Here is a 15,685-nt window from a genome sequence, read left to right as displayed (position 1 = left end):
TGTCTCCTTGTCACATGCGTTTAAGGTGTTAAAAATGACTTTGTACAATTATTTTGAATGTTCTCACATGTAAAGTCACCACAACCAGTGACTCATTCTGCTAGGCTCTGCAAGCATGTACACGTTGGTTTGTTGTGTACTTCTCTAACTTTCTGCAGTGAAAAGTACTATGCCAGTGCGAGTGAGAATTCAAAATACAAATAGATACATCTATTTGTTGGAATAGCACAAAGTCTGTGACAGATGGGTCCCACAAATGCTCACAAAGGAACAGAAAGAACGTTGCACACAAGCTTTTCAGGATATATTGAACCTGAAGATGATCGTTTCCCCAGTTGCATCATTAACAGCGTCAAGATATTATATCATCCCTGAAAGCTGGAGTAAAAATGGCCATCTATGGAGTGGCAACATGTGAGCGTCTCATCGAAGAAAAATCTCTAGATGAAGCCCTCAGTGGGTAAAGTGATGTGTGCTGTCTTTTGGATACAAAAGGGGCAATTCTTCTGGATTTCCTAGAACCCAGACAAAGCATAACTCTGACCACTATGTCAGGACACTAATTAAGCAGAAAGCCAGGCCAGAGAAGAAGGCAACCTGTCTCTAGCTGCATGATAATTCCAGGCTCCATACCAGTTTGAAGATCATGAAGCATATTGCCTACCTTGGCTAGGTGATCCTAATACACCCACTGTAGAGTCTGGATTTGGTACTTTCTAACTTCCATCTGCTGGGGCTGATGAAAGATGGGTTGTGTGGACAATATTTTCCTATCTATGATGGCATCATAGAAACTGTGAAATTGTGAGTTGCCTCCTCTTGTGCAGATTTTTAGTATATAGCACATAAGATCTTGTTCATTTCTAGTGAAAATATACAGCTTATAGTGGTGTGTACGTTGAAAAACAGTGTTTTGTAGTTGAGAATTTGCTCTGTCAAATAGTATTATTGTGCTCTTTTTGCCTGTTTTAGTTTCCATGGAAACAAATAGGCATTACTTTTGGAGGAACTATTTATATATTGTCGTTTCTTCGCTTTATATTTTTGCACTTTCATTTTTAGAAGGACTATTCCATATTTCTTCTGCTATAAATATTATTTCTCCTTTTACTCAGTAATTAAAAAAAATCAACATTCATTAAAGAAGATGTTCAAAGATTATTGCTATAATTAATAAGCTAGTTGCTTTGTAGAAGAAATGTTTGCCACCTGAAAATATAGTGCTACTGAAACTGAAAGAATTTTCTTGCATTTTACTGAGAAATGTCAGTTCTGAAAACATAAAATGAATAAGTAATCTTGCATTATATTTATCATATAGCTATTTTATATATTATCATTTGGTTTTGTTGAAATGACAAAATGACTCTTTGGAGACAATAATTTGAATAAGCTGCTTTTTCTTTCTTGTGGATTTTCTTTTTAAGCTTAAAAATATATGATTCCTACTCTAAAGCTTTGAAATTTTTTTTCCCAGTTGATTCAAAATTAGAGTAGAAAAGAATTTCCAAATTTTTTCATACTCCATGCTATAAATTAATAATTTTGCAAGCAGTTTATGTTCAAGATCTCCCGGTGAAGTAGTTCTATAATCAGATATTATGCAGGTTCCCAGTCAGTGTCCCAGTAATGAGTTATGCTAACATTAAAGGTATGGCACAACTTACAGTGGAAGTCAGTGAGCTTTTCAGGAGGACCAAAATGCAACTTCATGGATCTGAGGGCATCACACTGAGATTGCAGAGGGACAGATCTATCAATCTACAGTAGCATGCTTTGTAGACACAGGGGGATGAGGGGCTAAGAGCTCAGGAGGAATGTGGGGTAGGAATAGATAGCTACAGGAGCATGGAGGGAGTGTGTAATAAACAAACGGCTCAAATACTTTTTTGGAGCAGTCTGCTCACAAAAGAATAAAAGAATTTTTCAGTAAAGGTCATACCTACAAATATGCATTGGGATATACATATTTAATGAAAATAGAAGTGATCATGCATGCTTATGAATTAATCACTGGGCATGAAGTGGTTCTGATATAACATAAACAGATACTGCCTATACTTCTTTGAAAATTATCAATCCCCTGGTCTATGTGAGTTGGTATCAACATGCTATGTTGCTCCTAGGCAATCAACCATATGAAATCACTACTGTACCTTTATTTTAGGAAGAATGTTTTCCTCTGTCAATAATCCTTTTAGTCACAGCTGTTTAGTGAAATGAAACTGTTCCCACTATGCTGAAAGTCTGTCTGTGATTAAATGTAATCAATTTTTAATTAACTGGAATTTTCAATATCTTGCAAGTACTCTTTATGAAGTTTTATTCAAATGAGGACATGGATTACTTTTCTTTTTAAAGTTTAGAGCTCACAGGAAAGGCAACAGAGGAGATACAATGATCTTTGGTAGAGAAAGGTGAATTCATATATAAAATCTGCTAAAGTGTTAGATTTTATACCCTGAAATGGACTCTGAGCTGGATTTTATTTCTCTGATACGCATAGTTACACAACTGCTAAAATATATAATTGCATTATATTTGTTGCTATTAACTGTGACAACTAATAATGTAATCAAGTTACTTTGTATAGCAGAGTTTCAGCCTGCTAAAGCAGTGAACTCACAGTTCCAAAATGTGGCACCCCCTGGATGGTGATTGTCCTCTCCCAGGATGCTCCACAGATGCTGCACTTCAGCAATGCACTGAAGGAGTCTCTAGGGCATCATAAGCCAGACATAAAAACTTTCAAAGCCTCATGAAGCAGAGAGCTACTCTACTACAATTTTACCTTCATAGATCAATGGACAAACAAATAGAAGATAACTTTAAGCCAGCGTAGAAATCCTGCAATTATCTCTTTTGAAAACAGCAAACTTAAATGTTTTTTTAAAATCATCTTATAATTTCTTTGTAATAATAGCCAAGGATTTCATTCCAGCCTACTGAAAAAATTCAACACTATAAAGAACAGACCTTTAACTTCAAGAAAAATGTACTACAAGCTAGTGCTGCAATATGGTATAAATGTTAGCTATGTCTAACAATAATTTTGCAAAAAAATTGAAACTCTTTCATCAGAAAGAGGTATATAAAATATGGCCTGGAAGGCCTACTCTATCCTGGGCTGCAAAATAGGGGCAGCCATCTGGGAGAAGGAGGATATTGTCCCCCTCCATTCTGCCCTTGTGAGGCTCTGTATGGTGTACTGTGTCCTGGGGCATCCAGCACAAGAACGATGTGGAGCTGTTGGAGAAGATCCAGGGTAATGACACAAAAATGATCAAGCTGAAGCACCTTTCCTATGAAGAAAAATTGAGGAAGCTGAGCTTCTTTAGCTTGGGGAAGAGAAGGTTCCTGGGAGATCTCATAGCGAGTTTCCAGTACTTGAGGGGAGCTTATAAACAGGAGGGGGACTAAATTTTTAGATGGTCTGATAGTGACAGGACAAGGGGGAATAACTTTAAGCTAAAAGAGGGAAAACTTAGTTAGATGCTAGCAAGAATTTCTTTACTCAGAGGGCGATTAGGCCATGGAACAGGCTGCCCAGAGAGGTAATGTATGCCCCATCTCTGGAGGCATTCAAGGCCAGACTGAATAGGATCTGCAGCAACCTGATCTGGTGAGTGGTAACCCTGTCTATAGCAGGGGAGTTGGAACTAGATGATCTTTAAGATCCCCTCCAACCTAAGCTACTTTATGATACTATAGTTCTACTATTCTATATTAGGAAAAACGAAAGAAATTGGTTTTAACATCTTGTTTTGGACATTATTTTACCATAACACTTAATGAAAAGTGACATCATCCTATTAAGTACTTTTATTTGAGTCCATTTTTTGTTGTGAAAATGAGAGCTTTATGTACCTCTCCTGCCTTAAGCACATGCTTTTTTTGAACATGCATGATGTTCATTTCCATATATTCCTTTTCTTTTTTGCTCTAATGGTCATCAATTATATTCTGCCAATGAACAGCCATTTAATATGCCAACTACCCACCATTACTACTGATGCAAATACCACATGTATTGTACAATCAAGTGGAGCAAGAAAGTCTAAGTCTAATTCTTTATACAAATAAGATGAGACAGATGTATTTGGAGGGTTGGAAATGTATCTGACTCAGGCTGCTAAACAACAAATGGCAATTTACTTCATTCTGGCTCAAGCCAAGCTTCCTTCACTGCACAAATCCAGAATAAAGAGGCACTCCTACCATCCAGGTTTTTTTTCTTTGATCAGAAGAAAAGCACAAAGTTGAAAGTAAGTTAGAGTCAGAGAGTCAGAGAGAAGAGTTTCAATGTCTTGTCCGTGGTCTATGTGAGTCGGATCTCAACCCTCTTGTTTTTTGCCAAGTAAGAGAAACCCCTTTTCTCCTCAAGGAAATGGGAAAAATCATCCATATTTTCTACTTTTCCCAAGACTTGGGCGATGCTTGTGCACAGCAACAGCAGCATTGCCTGAGTGCATGCTGGGGCAGCACAGTACAATTTAGGGTAGCTTGGGTCTTTTTAACAGATGCCTTATTAATCTTGAAACTCCCTCAGGGTCTGGAAACTCATCTTAATATACTGGAGGAGTGGTCAAGGGTAGCTGACTTGCCTCTGTGCCCCTCCGCCTGTGATGATGCCCTTCCCTGAGAGAACATATTTCTCTGCACCCAGCAACTTGAGTGATGTACTCCTTCTGAGGAGGAAGCTCTTTCTGTTCTTTCCACAGACCTCTGGCAACATGGGCTTTTCTGTTAGGAGTTTGAGACTATGTGATGGTCACCAAACAGGCTGGTGAGCAGTGAGCATCCGGCTGTGAGAGCTGAGAACGGACGGCATTGGAACAAGTAAAAAGAAAAGGAGTTTCCTGCCTTAGGAAGAAAAGCAAGTAATTGGCTTGATTTACAAAGCCCTAGCTTCTAAGCTCTAATTCAATCTTCAAAAGAACTGGAAGGGGAGGATATAGGGAATGTGACTGTCAGGCTTTACTCTCCAAAAACTGCACAGTCCGAGGGTCCCATTTGTTGGCAGGCAAACATTCAACCTTCAGCCATTCCAAAACCAGCCCAGCCTGGCACCAGGCCACACAGCCCCTGGCTGCTCATTAAAGCAGGCACAAATGCAGGAAGAACATGTGAGCTGGAGGAAAGGTGCATTGTCAGAGCTACTGGAAGAAGCTGTCACCCATTGTTATACTAGAATAGGGAGCTCACAAGCAGCAAAGCTATTTCTCATCTTTCAGATGCACTCTGCAGTTTTATTTCTAATGTTGCTCTTCTCACACTTTCACTGAATTCAAAGAGTGGGTTTTCTTCCAAAGATGGATCTGGGTGGAGATATTGCAAGTTTGGAAGTGCTTTGAAAATTCTTAAGAGATCATGGTTCCTATGAGAGCTTTATAATATAGACATTGCCATTAAGTCATGTGCAATGGAAATGCTGAGTCACAGCTTGAAACAATGATGGAACATCTGGAAGAAAGGCGAGGCCAACCCAGGGTAGCTCAGGTGCGGTGCAAGCAATACACCTGAGTGACTGGAAGGGGTGGAGCCAGGATCCACCTGTTTCCAGACCTCAGTGAAGACTTGGCAGTGGAGGCAAGTGTATTTTGCTGGAGACCCCTGTATAACTGAGGTCTTCCCAAAGTAAGTAGCTTCTTTCATTTATTTCTGTGTCTGTGGCTGTTGCATTTGAGTAAATCCTCACTCGCAGCAGCTTAGGACCTTGCTGCTCTTTTGTCACTGCTGCACTTTCTGTCACATTACAGTCATGTCAGCTCTTGGAGTGAGGACAAGATCTAAATGAACATCTCTGTAGTTATATTCCAAGTAAGAGAGACAATTTAGACTCTTCTGGCTTTTATTTTTTCATTGTTTGTTGCTTTGGGTTTTTTTTTTGTTTTGTTTTGTTTTGGTTTTGGTTTGTTCGTTTTTGCTGTTGGTGGTGTTGACTGTACCACTCCCATTGTTGCTGAAGTACAGAAAATCAGTTGGGATATCAAAGAATAGAAGACATTTTTTAGTATGATATATATATGTGTATGTGTATATATATATATATAATCTTAGATATATTTAAGGGATAATGCTTACTTTAAACTTTTATTGTAGCTGATGGTAGTGTTTGAAATCTGTTAGTAGCTCATCTAGGCCAATGGGACGAAGTTCAGCAAGACCAATTTCTGGGTCCTGTGCTTTGGCCATAACAACCCCAGACAATACTACAGGCTTGGGGCAGAGTGTGTGAAAGACTGTGTGGAGTTAACCAATGTGGAGGTGTTAGCTGATGCTCAGCTGAATATGACCCAGCAGTATGATCAGGTGGACAAGAAGATCAATGGCATCATGGCTTGTATCAGAGATAGTGTTGCTAGCAGAAGTAGGGAAGTGATCATCCCCCTGTACTCAGCTCTTGTGAGGCTGCATCTCGATTACTGTGTTCAATTTTGGGTCCCTCACTGCAAGAAAGACAATTGTGGCCCTGGAACATGCTCAAAGAAGGGCAACAAAGCTGTGGAGGGCTTGTGGCACAAGTCTTATGAGGAGCAGCTGAGTGAACTGGGATTATATAGTCTGGAGGAGGCTGAGGAGAGATCTTATGGTTCTCTACAGATCCCTGAAAGAAGACTGTGGTGAGGTGGGGGTCAGGCTCTTCTCCCATGTAACTAGTGATAGATGGGATGGCTTCAAGTTGTTCCAAGGAAGGTTCAGGTTGGATATTAAGAAACATTTCTCCATCTCCCAAGGAGTGGTCAGGTGCTGGAATAGGATGCCTGGGAAGGTGGTTGAGTCACTGTCCCTCAAGGTTTTCAAGAAACATTTAGATGTTGTACTAAGGGACATGGTTTAGTTGGAAATACCGTGTAGGTGGATGGTTGGATTGGATGATTTTGGAAGTCTTCTCCAACCTTGGTGATTCTATGATTGCCCCGGACTTCTGTTCCTAATATCTGCACCAATGCTCAACAGTATGAATCAGAAAACATCCTGGCTGGAGCAGAAAACTACAGAGAAAAAGATGCTGCTCAGAAGGACCTGGACCAAGTAAGGCATAGGATGTACTGCTAACCATGGTGCTACAGAAACCTAAGGAAGCAAAAGCATGGAAAATGACAGTCACTGACAGAGCATATGAGGCATGCAGAAAGGAAGTTAGATTTGAAGGGGTGGTAGGTTAATGCAAAGGAATCCCAAATGCACACTGGATATGCATTTCCATTTTGCCCTTATTAACCTTTTCACTTCCAATTTAGGCCTGAAACCACAGGCAATTGAGGGTCACCTCCAGTCAAATTGCCTCTAAAACCCTTTTCAATTAGATGTTTTCCTTTCTGCTTTTAACAGCTGTCTGAAATTCAGATAGAGGTCATTTGAACTATGTTACCTTATACACAGGCTTGCTGTTCTTTCGGGCAAAACTTTCCACTTTCATGCAATTAATTAAAAGTTTTGGTGAGACTGTGATCTCAAATCTGCAGCTGTCTGTCAGAGTAAACACAGTCTGAGTTTCCTTTGCACAGAAAAGCTTTGTCCTCTTCTATTTAAATGTAATGCTACTCTTGCTCTCCCCATGGCCTCCAAAAGTATTTATGCTTTCATAGAATTCTATATTTTTTAATGAATGCATCATTCCTTTATCAGATTGTCATAGCTCTGGTAATGCAATCTTTTCTCATTAACACATTTTTGAGAAGTTTTGTTATTAAAAGAATTGCCTTGAATAATCTTTCTTTTTAGAAATAATTCTGTAAATAATAATAATAGCCTCAGTGGTATTCTTTTTCTAAAACAGCGAGTGAAGGCAAGTGAAGTCCTGGAAGTCTTTATATTCCTTTACTATTGTCTTGCTCAGGCGATATAGTTTAAAAATGCCTGGGGGAAAGGAAGGAGAGAAAAGACCACAGTTAATAATGTGTAGTGTTTTAAGAGAAATCTAAGTAAGTGCTGTAGCCTTTGTTGGCTAACAAAGGAACAAGTGACATAGTGTTAATTTAATTAAAAAAACAGCCTATTTCTAGATGCAATAATACACCCCTTTCTGTAGGGATTTTCTCCGACTCTCTCCCACTCTCTGTATGCATCTCTCTGTAAGTAAAAACATGCAAAATCTCCAGGCCATTCCATTTTTACAGCCATTAGAAAGTTAAACATCAGACAGGATGTTTCTGAACACAGAAATAAAAGAAAATCAGAAAAGAAGTCCTTGTGCAAATTTAAGCTTTTCACAAAATATACCTTCTATCCCCAGGCGCACAAGCATAACAGAAGACACAGACTTTCCCGAGTAGCTAGAGTCACAGAAATGTTGGGCTTTAAGAGATTTTCTTGTTCATACACTTTTAGCAAAGCACCACTGAAAATATGAAGGCTGCTCTGAAAGTAATGCCTCCTATTTTATTATGGTGGCCCACAATGTCAGAGGTAGATGTTGGTGTTGGTATAGCAGTTGTGGTTGAACCTTCCTGCACATGGAAGTGCATGTGAAGCAAAGATGTGGAAATTAATTCCTTACTGGAGGAAAAAATGGCACCCACTGATATCCATTAATACTTGCTGAAAAATTATGGATGGATTATATACATGCAACACCTCTTAAGAGTAGCATACTTGTTTTCCTTGAAAACATTCGGTGAAGACCTTCTCAAGCCACCCTGGACAGATTGTTCCAGTATTTTAAATACATTGGTAATATTACATAATATTCATCTTAAATAATCACACATTCCACAAAACTTGTTTTCTATCCCAAGGGCTGTGGGAAACAGCTGATCACCATCTTCTGTTATAATAATACTATTTCACAGAAAACTGTCCGTTGCATTCATCAATCTTGTCTTTTGCCAGTTAAGCCCAGCTTATTCAGCTTAATCATTCTGTTCTTACTGGACTTTGTTCTTATTGGTATAGTTCAGATAAAGCCATGCAGTGGCCAAATAGTACTGAACAACGTGGAATATATATATAAACAAACAAACAAATAAATAAATAAATTAAGATTTGTTCTGTCAATCCCATCGTACATGCCACTGACTAATAGCTGGTTTGTTTTTCTATTGATCAATCTCCTCTACACAGATCAGGCCAGTTCCTCCCTTCTGCTGAGTGTTGAAACCACTGAGTGCACAGACATTTGTGATCTTATTCGCACATTTTAAGAACCTGCTCCACCAATGATTTTAGATTTCTACATTACAGAAGAGAATTATATGTCTTGCAGTAATTAATCTCTGCTTATTTTTCTTGCGTTGCGCAGACAAGTGCTTTCACTATTAATACCCCTTGATTTTTTCCCTTTTTGTTTTTCTTTCTCTTTTTGGTGCAGAGTACAGCAGCTTCAGTGGTGCTGGAAGCAGGCAGATGCTACGTAAACTAAATCAATAGTGCTTAAAATTTAATTAAGCAGTTGCTACTGAAGCATTGACTCCATAGTGTACATGTGATCCATCATGAGACAACCACTGCTGTTTCAACTACTATAATACAAAAGTGCGAGCCTTTTCATTCATCTGAGAGACAAAAGAACAAAAATCATCCAGGAACACTGCAGCTGTCTTTGTGTTCAGCATGCTTTGACCTTCATAGCTAAACAACCTTTCCAGACTTCCAAAGCATACACAATCTTCTGATCCTTGAATGTTTGATTTTCTCAAGGTGTTTGGCTGTCCTTGCCGAGAATTATCCCTGGAAAGGAGAGCAAGATGTAGAATGGGGATGACTGTCTTAGCTTACTGGAAAAGGGAAGAGAAATATTTCAGTTTAGAACAACCCTTTATACCCTAAGCAGAGGTGACTTCTTGAGAGCTTACCAGTACCCTCGTACTCGTACTCTCATTTTCAGAGGGTGCTTGGAGGAAGGAAGGCACTGGGACTCCCCTGACACTTTGTGTAATGCTGACACTACCTCACGATAGTGCAGGCAGATGTCTCAGAGCGTCACATATATATCAATATACAAGTTTCAATGTGTCAGCTGTGTTTTTTTAACGTATTCAGCTCTTTTATTTTTAAATTTATTTATTATATAGTCCCCTTAGCTCACAATTTTTATTCCTATCTTTTTAATTCCTGAAATAAATACTGAACATTTTGGATGGCACACATTCTGAATAAGGGAAGTGGAAAGGAAGTAAAGAGTAGAGGAGGAAGGGAAAGAAAGATCTTTGTATATAATGAATGGGTGGATATTTGATAAACCTCTGAAGTAATAAAATAGAAATTTAATATATTTTACAATGTATATTCTATGATATGGCAGATTTCCTTGAAAGATACTTGAAAAGAGCTCAGATCACAGTGTTGAGAGATTTTATGTGTTCCAAAATGATTGTCCTTCTTTTGTTGATTTTGCATTTCTCTACAGTGTGCATACTCCATTTCACCCTGCCTTAATACTGCTGCATTGTGCAAGTGTGTAAGACAAAAGCAACTGACAGTGCCATAGACAGCTGGGGATGTTAACAACCTCCTCAACTCACAGAAAAACTGGGGAGATGAGTCATGTTGTAAACTTTAATGTTAATTCTCACCAGAGTATGTGGGAATTTGTAGGTCACATCGTAAGGTGTTTATACAAAATATCCTGAAGCAGTAATAACACCTGCTCTTGGGCACGATGCCTGCTTCTTGCAAGGAGTGATGACAAACTTCCCTCCTACCATCTCCTAGAAATTCAGTGATACAGAACAATAAATGCCACCATAAAATGTTTACGAAAAGCCCATATGCATACTTTTCTTAAGCTCCCATAAAAAGAAATTTAAAAAATCAGAACTTTTTAGAGAAGTTTACACAAGCATAGCCATGATTGCAGACATTGCCATGGCACTTTAAGCGGTACATAGGAGCCTTACAAAGATGTATTACTAAGCAAAAACTGACTAATTCCAAAGTCAGTATTTTTCAGTTTACAGATGTATAAATCTCCTAAAAGTATTCTGCTCCAAAAGCTCAGGCTTTTCAGCTGTATGTACAAATATTTTGGACAGGCAGTTTGTTTCTTCATAAAAAATCTATCACACTTAGAAATGCACTTCTGATGGTTCTTTCCCCTGAGGCTTTCTCAGCCTTACTTTGTGGTCTTCTTCCTCTCCCCCATCACTTTTCCTGCCCTCCTTGCTGTCCCCAGCTGACACATTATGTATTTCATAAGCCACAGGTTGACGTCTGTTCCCACAAAGCAACAAAACTTTAGCCTCAGGTCTCCCTAACTCCAAAAGCCAGTGACAACACAGTGCTTTGTCTCTCTTCCTCTGTCTTTTCCTGCTTCATTTTTCAGAGAGTGTCCCTCCTGCATCTGTTACCTTAGGCTGAAGGACAAAGCTTACAGCAGTGGACTCTTTAGAAAGCACAGCATTTACTGATCTTAAAGAATGCAAAATCATAAGCATACCCATTAGACATGGTCAAAGGCAAGTGAAGACTGATGGGTATCAGTTCAATTTTTTCCTTATCACAAGTCTTATAGATCAGCTGTATCTCTGAGGCCTTCAGTTCTGCTGTGTACATAGCCAGGGGAGAGAAGATATATTTTTTTTAATAAATAGTATGGCTACATTCTTGGTTTGCATGTCAAGAGTTTATCCTAAATGTTTGCTTAAATCATGGTGAGATGCTATTATTTTATATCTAAAAAGACTGTTCACTCCAACAGGTCTCATTTTTGAAGCTGAGGAATACACCAAACTCTGATTTAGCTCCTGTGCAGTTTTGTGGCCCCACTCCTGTGAGTGAGTACCTTGGAAGTAAGGGATCACATACATACATGTACCTGGCGCTTTTCTGATACCAGTCTAATAGATCAGGTTTTAACTGATATTTAAGCTTATTTCTTCATTATTATTCATGACTATAGCCTTGTTAAAGGATGATTTCTATTGTGCTAGAAATTGCTGGCAGTAGATTTTCTCCTACTGTTCAACATATCAACAGTTATACACAACATTCAGTGGGAAAATCAAAATTAAAGTGGTTTCATTTTATAAACAGACAAGTGTGACTTTTCATGTATTACACATAATAATGTTGGAATACAAACAGTCAGAATATTCTCTGAAAATGAAAAAAAAAAAAAAAAAGAAAAAACAGAGGGGTATAAAAAGTGTAATCTGAGAAATTTTTTGAGACAATGCTGGAAGTCAGTACAAAATTATGCGGAAGGCTTTGGGGCCAGAGATAGAGCTCTGGCATCTAGGGGGATGAGGAAAGTGATATCTTGTAAGTTTTCTTTGGGTTCAATGAAAAGGAATTGCTGTACTCCTGTGGAAGAGTCGCTACATAACATGATGGGTCTTCCCATCACTCTTCCTTCTGTTTTTGTCACTGTATCTCAGATCAGGTCTTTCACAACTGTTAGCCTGTCACACTGATCCTTCATGTGGCTGTAGAAGCTGATGACAAAATTGTCCCTGCTTCATGTTTTATTCAATGTGAACATTTATGCCTGGAGATGTGGAATAATACAGATGATTCATTTCATGTCACAGAACATCTGCCAAGTGTTCCAACCTCATATTCAGTCTCCACTGACCAGGCTAATTGTTAAGTCTTAAAGTTACTGATACGCTGCTGTTCATGAAACATGAACATTTGTCTTTACCTGTGCACACTTACAGAGACGAAAAATCACCAAAAAACAAAATATAGCATGGAAACATTATCCTTATGACATGTTGACATCAACAAAAGCTTGAAGAAAAATAATACAAAAAGTCAGTAAATATTTGACTTCTTTGGAGCTCATTCTACTTTGATTTTATCAGATGTGGTCCCTCAGCTAAGCCTATTTAACTCTGTTGGTGTACACATTTGACAGATTTATGGTGTAATGATCACAGACAGTAAAATTACTTACAATTACTGGCTACACAATTTCTGCAGTTAACTCTAGTTGCTACAAATACTGCTTTCTGCTTTGGAAGTCTGTAACTCTGTATTTGGTGTCTAAGCCAAAATCATTATTATTGTACGCTTTCTACTTCCATTCTAAAATGCGAATGCTTTCCTAAGTATCATGAAAAAAAATCACAACCAAACATGCATTTTAGGCAAAAGAAGAAGGCAAATCTTAAGCAAGATACCACCTTTCAAAAAAGTAGTTATGTAAAAGTATTAGAACTAAAGCATTTTAATTTCAATACTCATGTTTCATATGAAGGACCTTGCCATTTTTACACAAAATTTTACACCTATAGTCGTTTTTCTTTGAGCATAACCAAAATTTAGGGACAAATTTATTGCCAACATAAGTAGATAGAAGACATTAAAATAGTGAAGTACAGATTCTGTGATTGGAAATGTGCTTTCTCATGGTGTTTCATTCAGTGAGATACTAGTGTACCTTCTGCATCCAAAGAAATTAACACAGATTATAGAACTACTTGAACTACTTGTAACTTGAACTACTCACCCACTTTAATCCTGCTATATGTTAACTATAATAGCTTAAAAAAAAAAAGATCAATAAAAATTGTTTGCTGATCCCTTAAATCTGGAAAGGAGTGATATAGCATCTCAGAGGACGTTGGTTATAAGTTTCCTTTGCTGTTTGCTGAAATTTTGGTCATTGCGTGGTAGTGCAGAACAGCAAATCCTCACTGCACTCTCACCATACAAGTTACACTCCCAATTACTTAGTGAGCCTTAGGCAGTACTTCATCTTTGTCCTTGTTAATCTTAAATTCTGAATATTACTGCTGATATGACTTGAATCAGAATTTTGCCCCACTGTATTGAAGATGGTAAGACTGAGCCTGAATGAACAAAGTCTTCAAACATACTTTTAGTCCTTTAAATGAAGTCTCTTTGGAATGTACATTTTATCCTCTAATAGGTCTTTTTTGAATTGTATCTTATGGTTCATTAAACACAGTATAGCCAGTCAGTTATAAGAGGTGATTCTCCTACTAGATTTAACATTGGTGCATCCTCATCTTGAATACTGTGTGCAGTTGCAATCTCCACAATATTAAAAGGATTTTAAGGTATTCAAAGCATCCAGAGGAGGGCAAAAAAAGCTGGTAAAAGGGCTGGAAGGCATGTTCTGTCAGGAGAGACTGAGAACACTTGGGTTGTCTATCTTGGAGTAAAGAAGGATAGATGATCTCATTGCTCTCTGCAACTCCCTGAAGAGGGAAAATGGAGAGGGAGGTAATGGACTCTTCTTCTGTTATCTGATGACAGGACACTTGGAAATGGCACAAAGATGTGCAGTGGAGGTTCAGACTGGGCACTAGGATAAATTTCTTTCCTGTGAGCATGGCCAGCCCTGGCACAGGCTTCCTAGTGATTCATCTCCCATGCTTGTGAGTGTTCAGGAGGCATTTAGATAATACTCTCAATACTATTCTCTAACTTTTGGTGAGTCTTGAAGAGGTCAGATCATTAGAATCCATAAATATACCTCTCTAGTCTGCCCTTGTAAGGCCTCATCTGGAGTACTGTGTCCAGTTCTGGGCTCCCCAGTACAAAAAGACAGGGATCTCTTGGAAAGAATCCAGTGCAGGGCCACAAAAATGGTGAAGGGCCTGGAGCATCTCCCCTATGAAGAAAGGCTGAGTGAACTGGGTCTGTTCAGCCTTGAGAAAAGAAGACTGAGAGGGGACCTGATCCAGGTCTATAAATATCTAAGGTGTGGGGGGCAGAGTGGTGAGGCAAGACTGTTTTCAGCAGTGTGTGGAGACAGGACAAGGGGCAATGGCTGGAAACTGCAGCATAGGAAGTTCTGCACAAATGCACAAGAACTTCTTTACAGTGAGGTGACGGAGCACTGGAACAGGCTGCCCAGGAAGGTGGTGGAGTCTCCTTCTCTGGAGATGTTCAAGACCTGCCTGGATGCCTACCTGTGCGACCTGGTGTAGGGAACCTGCTTTGGCAGGGGGTTGGACTCGATGATCTCTGGAGGTCCCTTCCAACCCCTACGATTCTGTGATTCTGTGATTCTGTGATTCTGTGATTCTGTGATTCTGTGATTCTGTGATTCTGTGATTCTGTGACTAGAGGAACTTTCAAATCTCTTCCAATTGAACTATTCTATTCCAAATGTGTTACTAGGATATGAACAATGGAGATTTGCTGTGGGAAGACAAAATAATCCTGTAACCTGCACTTCCAGATTTGCCTGCATGCAAAGATTTTGAAAGGAACTTAGAAGTACTATCCAATCATCTAGGAAAAAAACGTATGAAACCATCAAAAAAAATTAGAACTGAGTATTTTTCTGTTTATATTAAAAAAACAAACAAGATTTCCTGGCAATAATTTTGTTTACCTTATAGTTTATAACAGTCTTTAGAAACTGATTTGAGTACTGCTTCAGGTGAAAAACAGTATAAAGTTTCAGAATTGGGAAAGAGCTGTTTTAGGAGTATGTCTTGGGTAGAGGATATACATGCAACAAAATAATGAAACATAAATTTTATCTATCCTGGTTTATTTTCGTGACTCTACAGATAAGGCAATACAAAACTATATTGGTGAAGTAGAAATCTCATTTAAATACATTTGAATAACTTATTTCCCGCAGTCTGGATAAAAATAAGATGGAGTGTGTGTGTGCTATATCAGTGAGATATGTTCCCAATCAAATCACATATTTTTCATCAGTTTTTTCCTTTATATAATCCAGTCGTCAGCTTTATAATCCATTAAAAAATATTCAGAAGTGATAGGAATTACTTTCATACATATCTTGGCTGCT

Source organism: Tympanuchus pallidicinctus, unplaced genomic scaffold, assembly GCF_026119805.1.
Source record: "Tympanuchus pallidicinctus isolate F22 unplaced genomic scaffold, pur_lepc_1.0 scaffold19, whole genome shotgun sequence".
Lineage (NCBI taxonomy): Eukaryota > Metazoa > Chordata > Aves > Galliformes > Phasianidae > Tympanuchus > Tympanuchus pallidicinctus.
The sequence above is the reverse complement of the archived record's forward strand: the minus strand, read 5'-3'. Positions refer to the sequence as shown.